We start from the raw sequence: 23,728 nt of genomic DNA on the forward strand, positions 1-23,728 counted from the left end.
AATCAGCGTGCCCAGGCCTTTGAGAGAAGGCACGACTATACTTCAAGCTACGGATGGATCGACGATAATAGTAATTCATCTTTAATTATGATTCTGTCTTCTCTCCTTCTTCTTCTGCTTGGTCGCTGCTATTTTTATTACAGGACAAATATTTCACTTGAATGACACTGTGGCGTCCTACTGGCTCTTACTTGAGAAGGTTCCTTGACAGGTTCACCATCCACGTGTCTTTTCTGAGCTTGTGCATTAAGCTGCAGTTTTTTCCCATGACCTTGGATAATGTCATTCGAATGGGCCCAGTGATGATTCAAAGAGTTTATATTCTAGGCCCTGTTGATAGACTACGGATCGCTCTAGCGGATGTAGATTCATTGAGCTACATTCAAGATGGCGTCTGATACTCGTTTCAGTACGTATTCCCGTCCACTCTTGCGTGTACTGGTCAGTCTCCACACAGCCACCACTTCTTGTCTGCTTCTCACTTCTACCTTATTGAAGTAGCCTTAGGTCCTTCTTCAGATTAGTTCACTATTCGTTTCGACAGAGATACATATGCTTATGTCTGTGTGCAGGATTGAGTGACCGTTACTTTTCTCACTCTCCCGCAAACTGTTTGCATATTTTACAAATTCCTACTTTTCTTGGTGACAGCTTGAGAACAGTTTTCCCGATGCATCACTGCATTTCTCATTTCTTTAAATATGACCAAAGAATAAAAATCAGCACAAATACAGCAGTAAACAAAACTAAAATAAAAATAAACTAAAATAGATAAAACAAAAATGAGAATAAAATAAACCTCATTAAACAAAAATCTACTCAATGAAATATATTTTAATGACTATAAATTATTCTATGTTTCTAAGAACAGGTAGCTGGCTCTAATTTAGAAGTGTTTGATGTGTAGGGTGGAAAAATTGTCTTGCTGGCAAGCACCTCAAGTCGTCAACAGTCTCCCTTTCGATTTATTATGTAAACGGATACATTTTATTCTATTAGGTCTTAGGCTTGACATTTAGTTTGTTTGTCGACATTGTATCGGCTATTGTCACAAACAATATGCTGATATTGTTTTTGTCGGCAGCTGTATTTTCCGTCCAGTTCTGAGATTAAAATTACCGCATCGGCATGGCTTGGTGGTTTTCTCAACCTGGACATCTTGGTTCCTGGCACCGACTACCTCAATGGAAGAGGCTTGTGCGGGACGTTTGATAACAACACAAACAACGACCTGACCCACCGGTCTGGCTTTGTGGACAGAATGCCTGCAGACGATGTACCAGAGGATTTCACAGAATCCTGGAAGTAATCACTAATGTTTTGTTGTTTTCTACGATCAGATAACTTTTGTTTACTGTCAATGTGAATGATATTTTATGTTTAAACACACTAAGATTTCGTGAATTTATGCTTTAACTCCACAACATCATTTAATGCTTCAGAAACAATGACAGTACAAGCTTGTTCAGGATTGTACCTCCAGAAATGGGGGACTCGTACGTGCCTCGATACTGCACGTGCAGTAACGACGGCAGTGGAGCTGTAAACTGTGCTTACCAGGGAGACATAGTGGCACACGCACTAACGGTTAGCCAATATTAGTCATTATTTATTTATTCACTTATTTATTCACTTATTATTCACCTATTTATCCACTTGCTGTTAAAATGACCCTCGTTCCGGAAAATATCTGGGAGAACGAATATTAATGACATAATCAATGACATAATAGAACTGTGTTTGTATTATTTTTAGTACGGAATTATTACCTCATTTGGGAAATAATATAATCACACTACTTAAATAAAACATAGGCTCATTATAACAAAATACATTTTTTACCGATCAGTGTGGTCAGTATAACAAAATGAACCAAGAAAATACTTAAACAATAATTTGCATAGTGCTGATATAACAAAAATGATGACAAAATCAAGGAAACCTAACTTGTTCACAGCTCAGAAGAAAGCTGATGTGGATAGAGGCAGCAATTTGCCGTCGTGTGCTCTTAAAGACCAGCCGAAATGGCTCGCGGATTTTTGTAGATATCAATAGATTATGTCAGGGATGCACAACCTACGGCCCGCGGGCCATATCCGGCCCGCGACGCGGTGCCATCCGGCCCGCGAAACTTCTGCAGTAGGATATCAGCATGTTAGTAATAAAAAAAGACCTTATAAAACGAAAAAAAAGGAAGAAGGAGTATTTAACCCCACGTAGAGGCGTCTCCCAATCTTTTTTTCTATTGACGAACATTTCGATTCAGTGCTCCGACTTGGTGTCTCTACGATGAGGCCGGACATTCAGAAGTTGGTTTCGGTAAAACAACTTCAAATATCCCACTAATTACTACATAATTAATGGTAAGTACAACTTGTTTCTAATAAAAAATGGTCTCTGCTCTATTTTTTTTTCCTTTTTGTATTTTTGCGGTGAAGTGGCCCGCGACACGGCTGTCCGAAGTGGATATGGCCCGCAGGCCGAAAAAGGTTGGGCATCACTGGATTATGTCATTTGCCACTCGAGAACAGGCACTTATTTTCGAGACATTACATGGAAACCAGCCCATGTTACGGTTTTAACAGATATCTTAAACCCATGTTTTGTTACTCTCTTTGTCAGAAGTTTGAATATGATATTACATTCTGAACTACCCTTAGGGAGCTTCCACAGTCATGTTTTTTAAGGTTTTGAAGGACACTATGTGAGTCACATTGTTTTACCCAGCAGTGTGCAGGTGTTTCCCAGCAAACACGCAAGATTGGGCCAATCTTGGGAAAAACTTATAACACTGGTTTGCCCATTGCCAAGCATCTCTTAAACAAACGTTTGCCAAAGTTCATGGTGCGCGTGCAACGCGATCTGCGATGGGGGAGATTGGCAAAGCTTGGCAAAGCCGTTAACCCACCACTGCTTGTGACGAAATCGTGGCCACCGACATTGAGCCAGTCTTGCTGATATGAATATTCATGACTATCAAGTTATCGTTCGCTAAAAGTTTTGTAATTATAGCTACTTTGTGTTAAATATTTTATAACTATATTTATTTTTATAGTTATCAGTCTAAAAAATGTGAAATATATATAATATCAAGAACGCTCACTCACACAAACGCAAGTGGTCGTGTTTGTGCCATCTTCAGTTACAGATCTTCACATATCGTAGAAAGTTTTTAAGCTAAAAGTATCCAGATATTAAATATTCATCGCTCAATATCTGAAATTTTAGCAAAGATGAGCGAATCCCACTAAGCAAACTGGAGACGCATCATTTTATAGTTCACCCTATAGAAATGCATCATTAATTTTTTAAAAGTTATGAATAACATTAAATAAGATTTTAAAACTAGTTTTTCGGGTTATTAAAGTTCTTCTATAGCAAAAAGTCCCTAGCTTTTTCTATTGATAAAATGTTTTTATGATATGACTTTTTCGATGTCAAAAGATGTACCGCATTATCGAGATTGTCAAAAATGGCAAGAAAGCAGCAGTGGCTGTGCCTAATGAGTAGCTGGTGCTAGGCAACGCACATAAAAATTCTGTCCAAGATCTGGTGGGGATTCAACTTGGGTGAAAAACCGTAGGAAGACAGGCCCTAATTGGAATTTTTATTCCTATGAAAGGATTATCAAAAACAAAAGCATTTAATATGCTTGTGCGGTTTTTTCTTTCATGAGGAGTGTTGTATATATGTATACATATGAAAGGCCGAGCCCACCTTTCGTGGTTTAAAAATAAAAGGGTTAATATTTATATTTACTGTGTTGAGGTGGTTAAGACATCTGAATGTAAGAATAGCTTGGTTGCTGGTATGAAAAATGTTCTAATATGGTTTCTGCACACGAATAGCAACTTGCAAGTGAACAGTTAATGTTAGTCTAGTTACAATTTGTGAACTAAATACAGCTTTTTACAGAGATTTTTTACATTACATGCATGATAGCCTTCAGCGCTACAGAAAGTAAAGGGTTAAGAAGAGGCTTTGATGGGGACTTAATACCAAGAAAAACATAATTGGGCCAAACCTGGAGGAATCTTGGCAATGCCACGCTTGGGCCAGGATTGGCCCTATATTTTATTCATTGGGCCAAGCTAGGCGTTATATTGGTGCTATGTAAATGCGAGGTTTCATCCAGTCTTGAGTCAGTCTTGAATCAATCGTGGCCCAAGCTAGGCGTTACGTTGGTGTATATGGAATGGCAAGATTAGTCCAGGCTTAAACCCTTCTTTGGCCAATGTTGGGCCAGTTTTCACTCCCAATCGTGGGTTAATATTGTAACCAAGGAAATACCAATATTGGAGCCAATAACGCGCCCAGCTAATGCCGACTCTGGGCCAATCTTTGTGTGTTTGCGGGGCTGTTTATGCAAGGCACTTTATGCTTGAAGCAAAAAAAAAACAAAAACAAAAACAAAACAACAAGTTTGATCTAAATTGTTTTTTGTGCAGTGAACTGTTCACAGGTCATTGCTAACCCAATGTATGAATCCTATAAAAAGCTAACAACATTTTGTTTTTTTTTTTGCTATTTTACTTTTTTAATAAGTGCCTGTTTAAATAAAATTTACTAAGCACACAACGAATACGCAATGAAACATCATCAGCAGAACTTTGCATTTGAACACTGAGGATGGGGAAGGGGGACTGATGTGACATAGTTTCAACCCTTGAAGTGTCATCATCTAGCTGATTGTTTCCTGCACTTTTATTCATTGCTCTTTATTCTATCTTATCCCTGCAAGTTACAACAGCAGCTTTGACTAATTTTTTTTGTTCATTAATCTCTCTTTAAATTTAACATGAATGTAAGAGATTTTCTTTCGTAGCTGACTTGTTTAACAAAAGTATATGGTATTATTTTGCTGAAATGAAGATATATATGTGTAGACACTTAAAAAAATCTGACTTCACCTATCTGAATAATACATGTCTGTCACAAATATCCTTCTAATCATCATCATATTTATCTTACTCTACTTTTTAACCCAATAAAACAGATGTTGCAATGGATATTTTGTCAGTGACATGCTCTTTTTAATATTTGCATGTGAAGTGTCCTGACTGCCAAGATACCACAAGAAAAAGTGATTTTACGGGAGGTGGATGGGAAACACTCAGAAAAAAGAGATCTGCAAGTGGTAATGCATACGTCGACTCTGATGAAATACAGAAACCTTACGACCCTAACGATTATGCAGGTAAATGTATTTTGTTTTATGTAATTAAATCATAATTACCATGGTTGTGTTTGTGATGATGATAGTGATAAGGATGATGGCGATTGAAACAAAAAAGTGCGTTAGGGGAGAGAAATAAGTTGATTAAGGAGAAGGAAAGATGGGGGTCGATCAAGGTGATTAGCTCTGATGTTCCAGATTTCCAACCGCCAAAACTGTCATGGCCGACATCGACTGGCATCAGCGAGAGTCAAGCAGAGAACTACTGCTCCACCGCCTTGAGACAGTCTCAGCTCTGGTCTCACTGTCAGGACAAAACTCAGGAGATTCAAGGGCTGATCGAAAACTGCAAGATCGATCTTTTAGTGAGTATTGAAAACATAAAATGTACAGAATACTTCTTAACTTTCAGCAATCTATTATACGAATCTCATTTGACGCATATCTCTGCCTGTTACATTAATAGTTGTATTTTAATCCTGTTTGTTCTGGATTTTACTCTCATTCTGACCTCCAGGTAGCTGATAATTACATAGGACTGGAAGCCATCGTGGACACTTTCCTGACAATTTGCAAGGTGGAGCTGGCCAAGAACCCGGATAACTACGTCACCACACCCAGCGGAGAAAGTGTCGTGAAGCCAGAGATCTCTGACGACGTCTGCAACCCTGTGTGCTACATCAACGGACGATGTGACCGAGGGCGCTGTGTGTGTAACAGAGGTTTCATCGGCGATAACTGTCAGATAAAAGATGAACCACCTAAACTGCTTCAGATCCGAGGGTGAGGAACAGAACTTGTAGTAGTAGCAGTAGCTGACAGCAAATTTTTGAAGGCCCATGGAGTGCATTATTTCAGAAACGATTCTAAAGAAAAAGAATTTAGATACATGACTGAGATAATTAAAAGATCAATTTTTGCAATCAAAATAGAAATATCTAACTGAAAATAGCCCAAAACAATAGAAAACATACAAAAAAGTAGTGGATCACAAAACAACGCTCATCGTGCACTAAGCTTGTTGGGTTTAAAAAAAATAAATTAAATCAAACAGTAACAAACATTGCTACAACAGACGTTCATCTTGTTTTGCACAGGTCCAGCTTGTGTGACTTTAATGAACGGCCATGCAAAAAACTCTTCATCAACGCTGAAAATATTCAGAATACGGCAACAATGGCATGCAAAATTCACGAAATTCTGGTAAGGCTTTGCAGCTGTTTAAAGCAAATAAGACCTTCCTCTAATAATTTTTAAATTGTCATTGAAATATATGAAGATTTTATAAGTTTAATAAAATATCAGATTTGTTATATTTCTAGGACGATGGATCAGTTTCCGAAAGGGCTTCTATGGAAGAGGCTGTTTTTCTGACTCTTAGCAAACTCGGCTGTGTCTTACCTGATGCTGGCATCAAAACAGGTAATTAACCTGTAACGAGCTTTTAATTCTCTTCTGAATGTATGGTTCCTGTCCATGGATGTCATGTGACATGTAGGCCGGTCCAACATACTTGCTCCTGCCTATGAACCGTCCTGTTTTGTTAGGCAATGCCAGGAACAAAATAATAAAAGATATCTATATTGAGATGAAGGTAATATTAAATAATACTGTTTTAACTTCAGAGAAGTCCATCAAGCGGTTTTATATCACGGCTACTATCGATGGCGATCGCTATAGCAACGCAGTGAACATGACTGTCTACGACTCGTCCTGTCAGAGCTGTACACAGGAGGGATGCCAGAAACTGGTAGGTTTTCTCCCTTTTCTGTTCTTAATAATTACATTTAGCATTTGGGGTTCGTTTATCTGTAATTGTAATACCTAACTGTCGTAACACATTCTCAGCTTCTGATTATACACCTTCAGCTCCAAAGCGCATACACTATTTTTTAACAATTATTTCCTAGTAAATCAAGTCTCCAATCTCGACTTCTGCGCGTCTCATGTTCCTTTATTTCATGTTGAACAACAAAACGAATGAAAATTATGTTGATATCCACCACTTTCATAGTCTAAAAAAGACAAGACTCAGCCACAACTCCCATTTTTATTATAACCAAGGTTTCTTGACTGTAGTCAGTTCTAAGCAATTACTTCTGGCGATTTGTGGTTTCAGCCAGACACGTGTCTGATCAACAACCTGTGTTTCCAAGATGGGGAACTCAATCCGAAGGATAACTCGCAAGTCTGCAATGTTTCTGCGAGCACGACGGAGTGGTCTATCGTGCCAACAGCTCCATGTGAGGATGACATTTTGACATTTGTTTGTATTTGTTTTTAATGGATGGAAGGAGTTCATTTACAATACTTTCCTCCATTCGAGTTCCAAGTGACTGGCCATCAAAAAAATGGAAGAGCGCTATACTACAATATGTAAATTGTTTGTCTATTTAATTGTACACAGTGGTGAATTTCAGAGAACAAAATGTTTTCGGCGTGATTATGCAGTCAGATAAAAGAGACTTGCCTGTTTTGCAGCGGATTATCCACCCATCATATCAGTGAACGTGAGCAGGTCAGAGGACAACACCCAGTTAAGATGTGTTGTCAACGCTGATGCCTCAAAGCCCACAGCCAGCTTCCGGATGGCCTGGAGTGTCGATGACGACTGGCTTCAAGAGTCGGTCCTCCCCAGTGGACATCTGGAGGCTGTCATTAACGCGTCTGACGTTAGTTACGCAAAGCAGGTCTGTTGTCGATGTTGCATGTTTGTTTTCTTGTGTCTGTGGGTGTGTGTAGCTTACTCTTCTTTTGTTTTTCTGTTTGTTTCCTTAGTGAATGTCTATGTTTTTTTCCGTCTGTTGGATGAATGAAAAGTACAGTTAGGTCGTGATAGTATGAAATGTCAAACAACGAAATCACAGACATGACTAATCACATATTTTCAAGAGTTCTTTGCCCTTATAAGTTACGATATAATGTATTTCAATAAATTGAGTGAGTATTTGTACTGGCAGGTTGATTGGTTTATTAAATCAGTGTGATACGGTTAAAAGGTAAAGCTAAGCGTTTCTAAAAAACTGATTATCTAAACAGATTTGATGCCTTTCTTGAAAACTTTTTTTAAAAAATGAGTAATGTGTTGTGCACTTGGTTCTTTGTTTCCAATGGTATGGGTGCTGTGCAGAATGCTACTATAAATGGGATAGGTGTCGGCTGAGTAAATTTCAAACAATATTTTTATTGTTATTGCATGGAATGAACCAGAGTATGTTATACGTACACTGGCAACACATAGACGTTATACATCTTGCAAACTGCAGAAATTATTTTTTCTTTCACCTCCGACACTTTACATTCATTGTTTTCTCCTATTTACTTGGGAGGTTGGTCTTTCCATGTCTTTGGTGAATGAGAAGTTTCACGCACACGACAGTCTGTCGGTAAATCCCTTTGTGTGACCACCATAAGTAATTCTGTCTACATAAGCTCACTGAGCCCGCTGTACTGTCAAGAATTAATTCTATAAATGCACTGTTCGTATTAGACTATTATCACTAGCAGTAACACATATTTGACACATCACATAATAATCTGCTAATATCTACAGGTGACATGTCGTGCACGTTCCACGTTCACCGACAGTGACATCTTTAGTCCTTTCACCTACAGCAATCCTTTCTCCATGGAAGTGAGCTTAGTCTTTACAATTTTTGTTATTTTTTATTATATTTGGTACGTTTGCATGTGCGTGTGTGTGTCTATGCGTGCGTGTCTTGCGTCTGTGCAAGCGCGTGTTTGTAGTCTGTCTTCTGCTAACATTCCGTTTTAAAGGATATCGTTAAACAGTTACCAAAGATAAGTAAGGTTAGGAAGCACTCAGTGTTCCTTCTTTATATATTTTATGAGAGCATCTGAAGACAGAAGGGAATCTGGAAGATTACAACGCTACCGATGTCTGAGGAAAACGCATTTTCCTTGTTCACGAACGTAACGATTAAAAGAAAGGAACGAGAATACCTGTTACCTTAGTAACAAAAATAAATATTCATGTGTTCTGGTTTATGTGTACAGTTCTAAGTTCCTGAGAAACGCGCGCGCGCGACCAAACACACACATACGCGAGCGTTTCACGTTAATATTCACGTGCGTGCGGACACACAGAAACACAGACAGAACACGCTTTGTATCAAGTAAAATAAATAAAATAATCTTTAGACCACACTTTATATCTGCTTTGTCCCTCTATATTTTATTTCATTTTCTGTCTACCAGGGACAGGCGCCAATGTCATCGTCTGTGTCGTGGAGTAGGACAACCGGCACACTCCACCTCACCCTCACCTTCCTCACAGCAGTAGGCTTATCAGGCATGATGTGGTCTGTATAGGAAGACTGGCAAACCATTAAATAATCTCTTGTGAAATAAACCAATATAAATATCCAACACTGACTGGAAACTGCTTAACTTTATAAACTACTGTAAGCTTTGGTTTTTTTTTTTGGATTTATTTAACTAAAAGATGTGTAATGTTCTCTTTAATGTGGCTGTATTGACATGAAAAACTTTATATCTTCTTATTATTTGTGTTTTGGTAAAATATTCCTATAGGGATTAAAGATGATTAGAAATTTATCGCTGGGAACAGCGACTTGGAAGAAAGTTATACTGTAACAGCATCACATTGATATAACAGGAGGTTCCATCGCCCGTCTGACATAGTGAGACACTGTTGTACTTAGCTGACTACCAACGAGACTGTAGTCATTTATTGCAGAAATAACTGTATGTTGTTACTGATGTATCTGTCATAATAACATAAGTGAGCATTAAAATACAGTAGAACCATTGTCATGTCGTAGCTGAGACAGGTCTTAGAGGGGAGATCAACCAGTTCGCTTTCATTCCAGGTGCTATGATTTCATACATTTATAAATCCACGTTCATGTATTTAAATTTTGAAATAAAGGTTTTTATATATCCTAATGATTGTTATTTTGCTATAGCTTGGTCATGCTTATTTGGTTATTGTGTGTTTGACTAAAGATTTAGAGGGAAACTAACTCGCTATGCTCGTATCCGATGGCCTTAAATTCCGTCTATTTAACTGGACGTGCAGGACAAACTGTAAGCCCTGATGTGGTCAGTACATTACAAGACAACTTTATCAATCAGCAAGGGCAATTACAGAACACAGTATCCATCTTTGTGTTCTCTTATGCGACAGAAAATCTGCATCGAGTCCACGCGTTATCGTTACCTGTGTCTTTCACACAAAACAATGCCAGACATTGGACATTTTCCGGGTTAAGAATGGATTTTATCCATAACAACTGTGCCTACGTTAGCTGCACTTCTTGTGACGGAAACCGATGTCCTTAATGTTTTGACTATACAGTATTAATTGTAGCTTTCTAACTTTTAATTGTTTACTGTGTGGCTCCTGGGAGTGGAGGTCATTTCTAAATATACATAGCTATCATAGACAATTTGTATATGCTGAAAGAATTTACATAAGTGACTAGAATACTACCGGATGATCTATCAAGAGGACTCAGTTTCTTAGCAGGAGTAGATGAAAGAAAATAATAGATAAAGGTGTTTGAATATGGCCAGGCAAGCTGATGGTGCTTTACAAAGCAAACACATACACAACAGCCTAGCCTTCCACACACACAAACACACATTCTGGTAAATCGTCCACAGATCAGCTGGATTTCTGTCTACGAACTGTATGAAGAAATCATTATGGCGGGATGTAAGAAGGAGGCAGTTGATATGAAGTTGTGTGTAGGTGGACACGGTATGGTGCAGACACAGAAAGAGCAACACAAATGAGTGTTTGCTATTTTTCTAGTAATTTCCCGTGAAATGTAATCCAGGCACTTTACGATGGACGCGCTCGTAGCAGACGAACCTCAGCGTCAGTGTCGCAGGCTATTTTTATCCTGCTGTAGAGGGATAGGGCAGATAAAGATCAGCTGACGTTTGTTGTGTTTGACGTCACCAGTCGTCTGCTCAGCGCTGTTTCTAACGTACTTGTGTGGCTGTTGGCTGTCCATTGCCTCTTCTATCCTTGTGCGCATGTTTCTTGTGGAGCAAAGCTTGGAGATGAAAGTGTCCGATGGTGTCGGCGCTGGCTATTATTTCAGCCCCAGCCAAAAGTTGTTGTCAACCTCGGAGTTCAGCGTGTCCTGGTCAGTCGTCTGTCAGCAGCAGGCTGTGGTGGACGTGCCAGGCGGTGCTGACCGTAGTACATGGGTGCCACTGTTGGACAAGATCCATCACTAAGCCGTTTGGGTAAATAAACGAATTTTTTCTCCCCTCATTATAGAATTTGGAAAAGCTGTGATCGGTGAGTGCGTAGGTGGTTCTGCTTGTGCATGTGATCAAATCAGTTTGTCCAGGAACTAATATCCAACATATGTCCGTGGTTTGTCTGTTTTGCATTGTCTAGGAATGTTTATGAGGAGTTTTAATGATGTGTTCGACACCAAAGACAAAATATTTCATAACCATTTTTGCTATCACCACAACTGACAATCACAACTACCCAGTACATGTGCACGTCATCATAACACAAAGTCACTTTGAATTTAAAATATTCAAAGGTCAATGTCGCACCAGAGAGGATCTTCTTTAATTACATCTTGAAAACTGGTATCACTAATCTAGCTTCTCTTTTATATGGTGCAGATATGAGTGCATGTGCATACTGTTTCAAACTTTGAAGGAAATTGAGAATCAGTGTATCACTTTTTGAGGATATGACAGTGTGTTGTGGTATTTCTTTGAGGTACAATTAATAGCCCACTGGGAAAAAATTAAGTATTATCTTATCTTGTAGAGTGCTTTCATCATTTTGGGTGATCACGAACTTATATCCCCTGGACAGCTGGCAGATGATTTTTTTCACTTAACTGTTAGAACGAGATCGGGACCACAGAACTTCCGATTAACCTTACCATGGTTTAGCGAACGACTTCAATGCCTATGTCAGCAAAGTTTGCAAGAGTAACAACAATAAAGAAACGCACAAAAGGCGTTGGCGATGGATTGGACATGTGCTCCGCCAGCAGACAGCAGACCTCTCCAGAGTCCCCCCAACGATGGACTCCAGACGGCCGAAGAAAACGAGGCCGCCCAAAGGAAACTTGGCGAAGAACAGTGGAAAGAGAGATGAAAGGAAAGGGCTGGACACGGGGTCACCTGGAGCGGGTTTCAGCCGATCGACATCGGTGGTGGACTCTGGTTGAGGCCTTGTGTGCAAACTGATGCACGAAGATGAATAGATAGATAGATAGTTATGACGCATAATTCAGAATGATCACACCCAATGAGTTGTCACTTAAATATTATCAATATGAATCAGGCACATATTATTGTCACAGGGTAAATCAAGGTAATTACTACTTGAATAAACTAAATGTGTACAACAGCCCCTACATGTGAGGCCAACAAAAAAGCTCCCCAAATGACACCAACAACCTTCTTATTCTGCTCATGGTCTAACAAAATTCCGTCTTTTGCAAATCTTGTGCAGTAAAACCATTGGTTAAAACGATAAGACTACATTTAGCCTTGTGTGCTACATGGTGATAGTGTCTGAGTGTGCAAGTGTGTGTGTGTGCCAAAGTGTCTGTATGTGTTAGTATCTACGTTAGTGAGTCTGTTATTGTTAGTGTGTGCGTGTGTGCTTGTTTGGGTGTCTGTTAGTGTTAGTGTGTGTTTGTGCGTCGCTGTGTGTTAATATTAGAGTGTGTGTGTTAGAGTGAGTGTGTGTGTTTGTGTGTGTTTGTGTCTGTTTGTTCATGTTACTCTGTGTTTGTGTGTCTGTGTATGTTAATATTAGAGTTAGTGTGTTTGTTAGCGTGTGTGTTTATGTCTTAGTATTAGTGTGTGTGTAAGTATGTGTGTTTCTGGGTGTGTTAGTGGTTGTTAAATTTAGCATGTGTGTTAATGTCTGTTAGTATGTCAGTGTTAGTATGTTAGTGTGTGTTAGTGTGTGTTTGAGAGAGAGTAGGAGAGCAGTAGACGGGTACAGTCCCGCTATTACTATTGTTTTGATGTCAACAGTTCAGCTCAGTGCAATAATTTTCTTCTTGACATTTTGTCTTATCTCGAATGACGCAGCGAGCAAGAAATAAAAAAACCACTGCTAATGTTATGTCTTCTGGACTTTGTACTACTTCCTTGTGATAAGAGATAATAGAGAATAGAGCACCGGCCAAGTAAAGACTAGTGGGTCACTTCCTGATTCCTCCATTTTGTAGAGGTAAATGGCGAGGCGACATCTTGTGTCTGGATTGTTATCGACCGTGAGTACAGACAATCTTAAGTGAGATAAACATTATAAAACTTTGGTGGAATAGTCTTTTCTCTCAAATGTGATATACGTAGGGCAAACAAGCACAAAGTGAATTTTAGTCTCGTCACTGTAACTAGAAGGACATTGCATTGAGAACTGTTGTTTAAAGTAGCTAAGGTTGTGACACTGAACATTCATTATACCTCATGTAAATGTAAGGTGTCTTCAAAGTTGTTATTTATGAGGTGAAGATATGGAGTAATTTATAAAGCTGTTTTAAAAGAATATACAGAGAACATAAGCTACTGGTGAGTGTATCATGTCAGTCCTGTTGATGACAGTCTATTGCCTTAGTTTGAACTCCCTGAAACAAAAATGTAACTTTTTTAACGCCTTGATTTTTCCAAAACGATACCAAAATTAAATTTGTACAGGATTATCATTATATGGTTCAGCCACATTTTGTGTCATTATTTTGAAGTAGCTTTTCTAATATTACTAGTGCTTTCCTAGATACACACTTCGTAGGGAGATGAGTTAGTCTAAGCCAGCATGGAATGTATCTTGTATATGTACATATATAAGGGTGACATCTTCCACCTTAACCCTAAACTACAGCATTTGGAGTGCGAGAAGTGACGCCCACGAAACGTTTCATGGCCAACAGATAAATGTTTTCTACAATGTTGATATCAGCAGTAAGTCCCCGTATTTCATAGACATTTCACAGAATTGGTTGTATTTGGTTATCGAAAAGTTTGGGAAATAATAATGGGTGATGTCACGGAAGAGTGGGGACAGGGCTACAGTGTGATTTTAACATCTGTTCTTTTCTCTAGAAATGACGTAACACACGCAAGAGCTGATGAAAACTTCTCGTGATAACTGTGAAACGTGATTGGTTGTGGTGTGTCATGTGGCGTGACCGACCAATTGAACGCATGTTGCCCTGGAAAGATCTAGATGCAAGCTCAGCGCTTTTCGCTAGAGACTTTTTTGGGCTGGCAGTAAGATCAAGTTCTACCTGTACAACTGGTGTAGACGCCATTAGTGACAGAGCGATGCCGTCTCACCTGTACAGGTAGACAAACTTTTATTTCGCGGCTTAAGTCAATTGTCTACCTTTGTGTTGTCCCGCTATAACACCTGCTGCTGTGTTATAATCAGGTGTAAACAGTACTGTTACCTGTAATAACAACGAATCTGATTTCGTCAATGAGTTGGCATTAAAAATAACACGTGCTGTGACAAAACGTGTCTATAGTGGTGTGTACATAGAATAGCTGCTGCAAATAAAGATTAAAGAGCCACTCGACACTTTTAACATCAGTTTGGCATAAAGCTTAATGTTTATGAAAGAACGCCTCACTATCTTTTGTATTAGACATTTGCGAATATAGTTGTCAGACGACAAATCCATAGTACTTTAAAACTGCGATTTTATAATTACAGAGAGTTTCGACTATTGAGTTAAAGGTAAAGACAATATTCTTCTCCCCTCCCTGCTACATGCAGAAAAGGTCAAGTGTGCGAGCACACACACACGCAGACAGAGGTCTAATAATTTAAAACATTGTGCCACACAGTGACTGTACAGACCTATTGACTTTTGTTGTATAGGTGTACATATACGGAAATTGTATTAATTACTACAGTTAGCCACGTGATATGTTTTGACAAGTGGCGCTAACAATGTGGAATGCCTTGGACAATAAATATCTCACTACATCTAGTGTCGCCCATGTTTGACATCCTAGCTGTCTACCATCATCAAGCACAGAGAGGACATGACAGTCTATATCCTGTCCTGACAGACCGCAGACGACAGTCGCTGCCTCTTATAGACTTGGTCCTGCTGAGGGGAGACCACTGTCAGCCATGTCTGGTCCCCCGCCGTCTGCTTCACAACAGGTGAGACAAGGTGTAGTCAACCCAGGACTGAGTCTGTTGGGGTTAGACGGGTCAAGGTGAAAGAGGTTACAACTTGCATAAATGATAAAAAGAAATTCAACTATTTGTAAAAATTATTGTAAAATATACTCTTATGCGTATTTTTATCAGACAAGCTGTGTATATGGAGTTCAGTCTAGGATGTTACCATGTACATTTGTAACAAATATTACAGGGACAATGCTGGAAAGGAGGCCCTGGAGGAGAAAGTTCTAGAGGCGGCGGAAGAGTCGAAGTTTACCTACACGCCGTGACCGACGAACAGGCTGCACTACTTCAGAATACAGGTGAGTTTGGTTTTGTGTTATTCTCTGAAAAATATTTCGTTTATTCGTTCCTTAACTGGTACAGGGATAGATGCCTTTCACGGTGATGTATACCAAATGTGTCTTCAGTTGCAACTTCTTAAAATCCACCTCGCAGGTATCCTGATGATGTAACGAGGTGTGTCTCAATGTAACGGGGCTGGTGTCAGAAACAATTCATTTTAATTTCACTACGTGGTTAAACATTTATTGTAGAACCCTGAAGTCCGATGCATTTTATCTTCATTGTCTGGCATATTTCTATGCACTGCTGGAGGGATGCATCTCAGATGCCCTTCAGCTCCGTCGTTAATGCCCTGTCTGTAACCTGTAAGCCAGGGATGCCCAACCTACGGCCCGCGGGCCATATCCGGCCCGCGACGCGGTGCCATCCGGCCAGCGAAACTTCTGCCCACAGTGCAGGAAATCGGCATGTTAGTAATAAAGAAAGACCTAAAAAAACGAAAAAAGGGAAGAAGAAGTATTTATCCCTACGGAGAGGCGTCTCTCAATCTTTTTTTCGATAGACGAACATTTCGATTCAGTGCTCTGTCTTGGTGTCTCTACGATGCAGCCGGACATTCAGAGGTTGGTTTCGGGTAAACAACTTCAAATATCCCACTAATTACTACATAATTAATGGTAAGTACAACTTGTTTCTAATAAAAATGGTATCTGCTCTATTTTTTTTTTCTTTTTTTTGTATTTTTGCGGTGAAGCGGCCGTGACACGCATGTCGGAAATGTGTATGGCCCGCAGGCCGAAAAAGGTTGGGCATCACTGCTGTAAGCTATCAAAACAGGTCCCCAGATGATCCTTTTGAAACTGGGGAAAAGATAAAAGTCACATTGAGCAAGATCAGGTGAATCGTGTGGTTAGGTTGGTGTCAGCAGATACATTGTCATTGTGAAGCAGCCAGGGTGCAACTTCTCACAACACCCTGAATACCCGGCAGTTCCTGGCCGAAGATTTTATCATCTACCATGATATATTGGTCAATAAGCAAGTCTACAAACAGATTTTGCGGCGTTTACTTCGCTCATTGCAAAAGAAAAGACAAGAGTTGCAACAGGAGAACTGCCTCACTTTAAGCCCGTATAAGTTTAATTATATTAACTAAATGTATACTTCATGTACATGTATACTACATGGTCTTCCTATACGGAGTAGATAATAGTCTCCCCTGACGAAAGTCTGGTCTTACCATTGCCGTTCCACCTTGTCTTGCACAGGCCGAAAACCTTGATGTTATAGTTCTTCATCTCCGGTGCTCTGTGAGCTGCTTTTCCTCTCTCGTATAGAATAGATGGCTTGGATTTCCACCAAAGTTCATTGCCATCATCCAGCAATTGTATGAGGACTCGACATGCCGGGTGATACAAAGGGAAAGCTGACTGACCCCTTCGCAGTGAGGACTGGAGTGAGGCAAGGTTGTATGCTCTCACCAACAATCTTGATCGTCATAGAGTGAATCATGAGAAGAACAACCTCTCTAACAGCAACACGGGCATTCAGTGGACCTTCGCCAGGCAGCTTGAGGATCTTGACTTTGCGGATGACATCAGCCTGTTGTCCCACAAGCAACAACACGCACAGACAAAGCTCACTCGGCTCGCAGAAGAATCAGCGATGACTGCCCTGACCATCAACATCAAGAAGACGGAGGTAATGCGGATCAACAACAAGCAAGAAGCTCCACTCCAACTACATGGAGAATGTATTACAGAGTCTGACCGTTTCACCTACCTTGGCAGCATAGTCAGCAGCAAAGACGGAGGTACAGATGAAGATGTCAGAAGCCGAATAAACAAAGCCAGGCTTGCATTCCACTCCCTAAGACCTATCTGAAACTCCAAGGCTTTTTCTCTACACACCAAGATCCGCATCTATAATACCAATGTAAAGTCAGTCCTTCTGTATGGATCTGAGACATGGCGGGTGACAAATGCCCTCACCAACAAGATACAGACATTCGTCAACAAATGTCTGCGCCGCATCCTTAACATCCGATGGCCTGAGAAGATCTCCAATCCAGACCTGTGGGAGAGAACCAACCAATAGCCTGCCAGCCAAGACATAAAGAAGCGGAAGTGGGGCTGGATTGGCCACACTCTACGAAAGCCAGCCGACAATTTAACGAGACAAGCTCTGGGCTGGAACCCACAGGGGAGGCGCAAGGTTGGGAGACCCAGACAGACGTGGAGGAGATCAATGCACAGAGAGGCAGAGACAGCTGGCAGGACATGGTCCCAACTGGAAAGGGATGCCCAGGACCGGGTCCGATGGCGGGGTGGGGTTCCGGCCGTATGTTCCACTGGGGGCGAATAGGAAAGAAGAAGATGAAGAAGAAAAGTATACTACAGGAACACAGCACACTCACACACACACACAGAGGCAGCAACGACCGACAACGCGTACCTGACAAGGCCCGAAACTCGCGCCTGTCTTTAATTAAGAACTGTCTTTGACAGATGCTTCGTGCAGGGCTGTATGGCCAAACTCGATTATCCTTTTTCTTTGACTCCATCGAGTAGGGGTCACTGGTATCCTACGGTTGTGGCAACCGTGCTTTGTTATTGGTTTTGTCTTCTGTGCGCGGTATCCGGAACATTCTCTTCCGGCAAATGTTGTCGAATGCCTTTATTCTACTTATGTCAGCAAGTAGAGTACAAGTGTCACAATTCTAAGACTGAGTGCAGACAGATAAAGGTGAAGAAGATAGCAGGTGATAAACAAACAGAATAATAACATGCAAACTGCACTTCCTTCGTCTCTGCTTTATGAATTTCACTGCAAACAAATAACTATATTTAAACACCTACACTTACAATCCAAATGCCTTAAAGCTGACATCCTCCCTCCAGCTAACCTTCCAGCTCTCTTCAAAGTGTGTGTGTTACTGTTGTCGCTACAGTTCTGTCTTTCCCGGAGAGCGAAAGGGCAATGCTTTTCTTGTTTGTATATATACGGTCTGGATATAACTTTTTGCATGCGGACCTTTCTCTCCAGAAAATGTTGAACAACTCAAGAACTAGGGGGCGACCTTGACGGACTATGTCGGGGCAGAGATAGATATTTCATTGTCAACATGCTGATCGTTCGTACTTTCTAGAGAATGGCGTATAACCAAAAGAGATAATATAACTGAGATGAAGTGAAGAATAAAGGTATAAATGTATAAAGGTATTAGGAGCATTAAAACTATAATTACCATTTAGTTTGTTGTATTAATTACAGTTTGAAATGCAATGTCGGCTAGATTTTTGTATAAAAAACAATCATTTTTTTAACAGAAAACATAAGTCTACTTGACGAGGTGAACAAACAGTCAGGCGCTGACATAAACTTTGATGTCAACTCGTCACCTGTACTCGGTAGGAAGGTTGTCACCATCCGTGGTGTTCCATCTCAGATCGACGAAGCAGTCAAGCTCATTAATAAAAAGGTTTGTTTTTTTTACACATTTATTTAAATAAAAACTACATGAGGTATAAATATAAGCAAAAATAAATATCAATAAATACAGTATAAATATAAGCAAAAGTGTCAATTTAAAAAAAAGCGATTTGAACATGAACTATACAAAGTGGTAAACAATAATACCATTGGTAATTTGTTATAAATATTTCCTGTCCGAAAACTCGAATAGTTTTATGTAAAAGTAAATGATAAAGGTTTTTCAATGAGAAGTTGAAATAAACTGACTTATAGTAATGCATAAAGCTTTTCGTTTCATGTACTAAAGCGGCTTTGATGCAGTTAACATTATCAGAACAAGCCCAGACATTCTGGTTACAATGGGTTGAGGCCTCGTTCCCTGATCTCGACTCTGACGCCTACTTCCTGCCTCCTGTCTACTTCAACCGCGTGCCGATGACCAGAGAGTCCATTGCTGGTGAGAGTATTGTGGTCCTTCAGCCAGCACCTGGAAAGGCCGGTCAGTCCAACAAACAAGCGAAGACTACACCTGCTGCTGGTCAGGCTCCCAGTCCTCAACCTACTCGTGTTCAGGACAGTGATACCAGAGACGATGCCGCCATGAATCGGGTTCTCATGTGTCTGCAGACAATGTCTAAACAGAACAAAGAAGTTTTGGTAGGACTTAGTCAGCTAAAGTTCGGACAGTACTTGAGTGAACCTTGTTACTCAGCCGCAGTTGCCCAGTTACCTGTAGCCCTCAGTCTTCCGTCGTGTCTACCCCGAAACTGGAAACAAGGAGACTTTGATGTACTTCTTCTTCACCGACATTTTGGTTTGCTCGTACTTGAGGTGAAGACATTTGGTGACAACCTACAGGAACTGAAAATGTCACAGCAGGAAATAGATAATAATATAAAGCGAAAGCTTAAAGAGGCCGTGTCACAGCTGGACAAGGCGGAGGCCATGTTGTCTCACCTGGTGTCCGACATCGCTCCCGGTCTGCGCATCACTAAGACCATCGCTTTCCCCAACCTCACGGCTCGTCAACTTCAACAGGCCATCTCCGGCGACACCAACATAGCTCAAGTAAAAACTGTTTCACATCATGAAATTAAAATATTGTGTACATTTTACTTTTTTACAGACCAATTAAATACAGTTGGTTTTTTTTTTAACTCGTAAGCGTTCAGAAGTAGCCCGAATGAGATTGGGGAGTAATCTTATATGGCCACTTCTCTCTCTCTCTCACACATAATTTAACAATTATCTCCCTTGAAGACAATCTATCGTCATGCACTGAATGACCCCTCTGTGGTCAGCGCTGCTGGGAAATTCCCTCCACTGCAGCAGTGAAGTAGTACACTGCTACTCATACACATACACATGCACACTTAAAAGCCACCAGAGGGTTAGCCCTTTCTGGTGACATCAGATGATACTATAATTTTCAAAAAGCTGTTTAGTTTAAACACCACAACTGTCAAAGAATACGCACTTTTTGATCACGTGGTTGTATTACAGGACCTGTGTCAGTATCTGGGAACAACAGACCCCGCCGACATCCCAGGTCTGTGTCTGTGCTGTGATCAGTTGTCTGACCCCAAGACACCGTGTGACGTCAGTAGTCACGTGCTGAGGGAACTCGGACACTGGTGGCAGCGACGTGTGGCTGGGGCTGGACCTGACAGTCACATGACACGTGAAGTGTACAGGACACTGGTAGCCAGGTGAGTTGTAGAAATGTAGAATATGATATAAAAATTTATTATTTTTGGTGTGTAAGTATTTTGTTCGCCGAGGATAAGATCATTAATCAAGCTTTTGTGACTTGTAAGGTTAGCTTGTGAACAACTATAAAAACCTAGCTGTGGTGCGTGATTGGTTGTAGTGCAGGTCATGTGGTAAGACTGACCAATCGCGTGCATGTTCGGCCACAAGCCAGCGTTTAATATTGGGTTTAGACCCAAGTTCAAAGCTTGTCGCTAGGGATCCTTTGAGAGTAAGAATCGAAGAGGACGTCTCAACTCAAGTCCCCGCTACCTGTATTTTATGACAGTGTTGTGTACATGTACAGTTACATACAGCGAACGTGTTATTCATCTGGCCACATCCACCTCTCTACCCCCATCCTAAAACGGATTCCACTCGAGACCTGTATGTAGTCGCACGCGTTTTGTTGTTTGTGGTAAACAGTCCTATAACCATGGCAACTAAAAGGAAAGTGCTTTCGCTTCCAGAAAAGATGGATATAATTACCGAGGTTGATAATAACCCAAAAGTACAGATAATTAGTAAAGTAAAAAGTAAAGCAAAACCTTGCAAAATGTATCAACAAGGTTAAAATAATTATGTGCACTTACCCCAAGACACTTTTCGACTTCTAAAATTGAATGACTAGAAATAGCAAGGCGATGGCATTTTCCCACCCACTATCCTGCTTCACAGTTGCAACAAGTGTTTTGAAATTATTTTGCTAACAAGATTTCGGACATTCAATCATTTTTGTACTCGATATCAGAGCCTGACAGCATCTCCTGTGATATTTCCCAGGGACACTCTCTGGCCAAATTTCAACCAGCCTGTGATGCTGATATAAAGGCGGTTATTCTGAAAGCCAAGCCAACAACTTGCCAGTTAGATCAAATATTCACAAGTCTTCTTCATGAGTAGTTACATATTTTACTTCCTTCCATCACAAACATTGTGACTGTCAGCTTGTGATCAGATGTTTTCCCATCTTTGTTTAAAAATGCTCTAGTGAAGCCAGTTCTTAAGAAATCCATGCTTGATGTCAACGTGTCAAACAATTATCGTCCAGTTGCCAACTTGTCTTTTCTCTCAAAGATCACAGAGAAAGTAAGTTTAACACAGCTGTGGTCTACTTACTGGAGCACCAGCTCATCCCCCATGCTCAGTCTGCCCCTGACAGTGGTGATGTTTCTACCTTAACTCTACTAGACCTGTCTGCTGCATTTGACACTATGGACCACTCTCTGCTCCTTCATACACTACACACCCTCTACGGGATTTCTGGACCTGCACTAGCGGGATTCAATTGCTATCTCACTGATAGGATGCAGACTGTGTTTGTTGATGGTCAAACATCTCACCCTGCTCCACTTTCTTGTGGAGTCCCTCAAGACTCAGTAGTCGGCCCACTTCTGTTTATTCTGTATATGAACTCAGCTCTGATGTTAAAACTGTTCTTGTTTTTTTTTTTTTGTGTGCCCACAATGGTGAGTTGGTGGAGACCATTACTCCAGCAGACAGTCACTGACTCGCCCCTTACTCAAGGTTATCTAACCAAAGCGTCCTTCTTCCCGAGTCTTGTCCTCTTGGTCCGGTCTCGATGTTCAAGTGAAGTTGACGGTACACATGCGGAAGTTGCTTCAGGTGCTGTGTATCGCAAAGCCTCGTTTCAATGTTCAGTCAGGTGTGTCGGACGTTGTACATGACAGTGATGATACCTGCGAGGTGAGCCTGAATAATGAAGTTCTACGAGATGACTGGTGCATCTAAATTCAACTTTGACTATTTTTTTTATCTGCAACGAGAGCTTGGAAAGTTGTGGTGAACTTTGTCTTGAAAACATACGCGAGGAAGTTGCGTCTGTGACACACAGTGGAGATGGGGTTGATGGCGACGCGGGAAGTGACGACGACGACTATTGAGAATCAACATGTCCACCACCACAAAGTGTCCGAAGCCTTCACAGCGCTGGACACGTGAGGGAAGTTTGCCTTCAGGCCCCTGGGGGCAGCGACATGTTGGGACACGTGCAACGTGTGGAACACGTGATGTAAATACGAGCACAACTCACAGGACAGGCCACCTTGGATGAGTTCCTCCCCACGGGGACATAAAGTCTTGTATAGACACACGGTCACAACCTTGCTGCTCACCTGTTGGACTTTGACATCGTAATATGTTTAGACAGGATTGTGACATGCGGTGTCTGTCATACTTTCTCCATGTCTGGATGTCACCTGAAGCAAATAAAGTGTTTCCTCTATGTCACATTTATTATGGCGGTCACTTGAGAAATGTGAAATCGAGGTTTTACTGTAAATATTTTATGAAGATTCTGTACAGTTTGTAGTAGTTATGTGAGGTTACTTTGTTTATTCAATCAGCTAAACTATTTTCACAAAGTTAACTATAGCTATTCTTCCAGGTTGGCGTTAGATTGCGGAGGTGACAGTATTTATAAGTAAAGGAAATAAAGATAGAGAGATTTCATGCTTCACCGCGACATGTACAACTCTTAGTAGACAGTAGACCGTTAGTGACAGAGAGAGAAACAGAACTTACAAACAACTGTTATTTTTGGTTTTGGTTCTTATCACAGAAGTACGTGAAGACGTTAAGGCATAAAACATTATCACTAAATGTATCAAACACCTTGTAGTAAATAATGTAAAGCACTCAATATATATATATAGTTCGTCATTTTGATAGTAAGATGAGCTGAAGAATCCAACATTCGTTTCTTGTAGGTTCTGTGGTCCGGCGACAACAGTGACTGTGCCATGCACATGTCCTCCACGTGTGAGTGTCAAGACCCTGGGTGAGGCCGTGTGGTGGACAGGAGAGTGCTACACTGCTGTAATAACACTTTTCCCGGAG

The 23,728-nt window shown here is 40.7% G+C and overlaps 2 protein-coding genes across 2 annotated transcripts in view; both read left to right on the forward strand.

Annotated features, from left to right (window-relative positions):
- LOC112554923 (von Willebrand factor D and EGF domain-containing protein-like) overlaps nt 1–23,728 on the forward strand; it is a 535,332-nt gene that overhangs the window by 246,413 nt on the left and 265,191 nt on the right. The window lies entirely within an intron of this gene.
- Nucleotides 1–23,728, forward strand: part of LOC112554925 — a 153,139-nt gene that overhangs the window by 75,366 nt on the left and 54,045 nt on the right. Inside the window, exons 3-4 of the mRNA XM_025222999.1 lie at nt 15,185–15,338; nt 15,553–15,664. The gene's annotated coding sequence lies outside the window, so the exon portion shown is untranslated. The remainder of the gene's footprint in view (nt 1–15,184; nt 15,339–15,552; nt 15,665–23,728) is intronic.

This window comes from Pomacea canaliculata, linkage group LG14 (assembly GCF_003073045.1).
Source record: "Pomacea canaliculata isolate SZHN2017 linkage group LG14, ASM307304v1, whole genome shotgun sequence".
Lineage (NCBI taxonomy): Eukaryota > Metazoa > Mollusca > Gastropoda > Architaenioglossa > Ampullariidae > Pomacea > Pomacea canaliculata.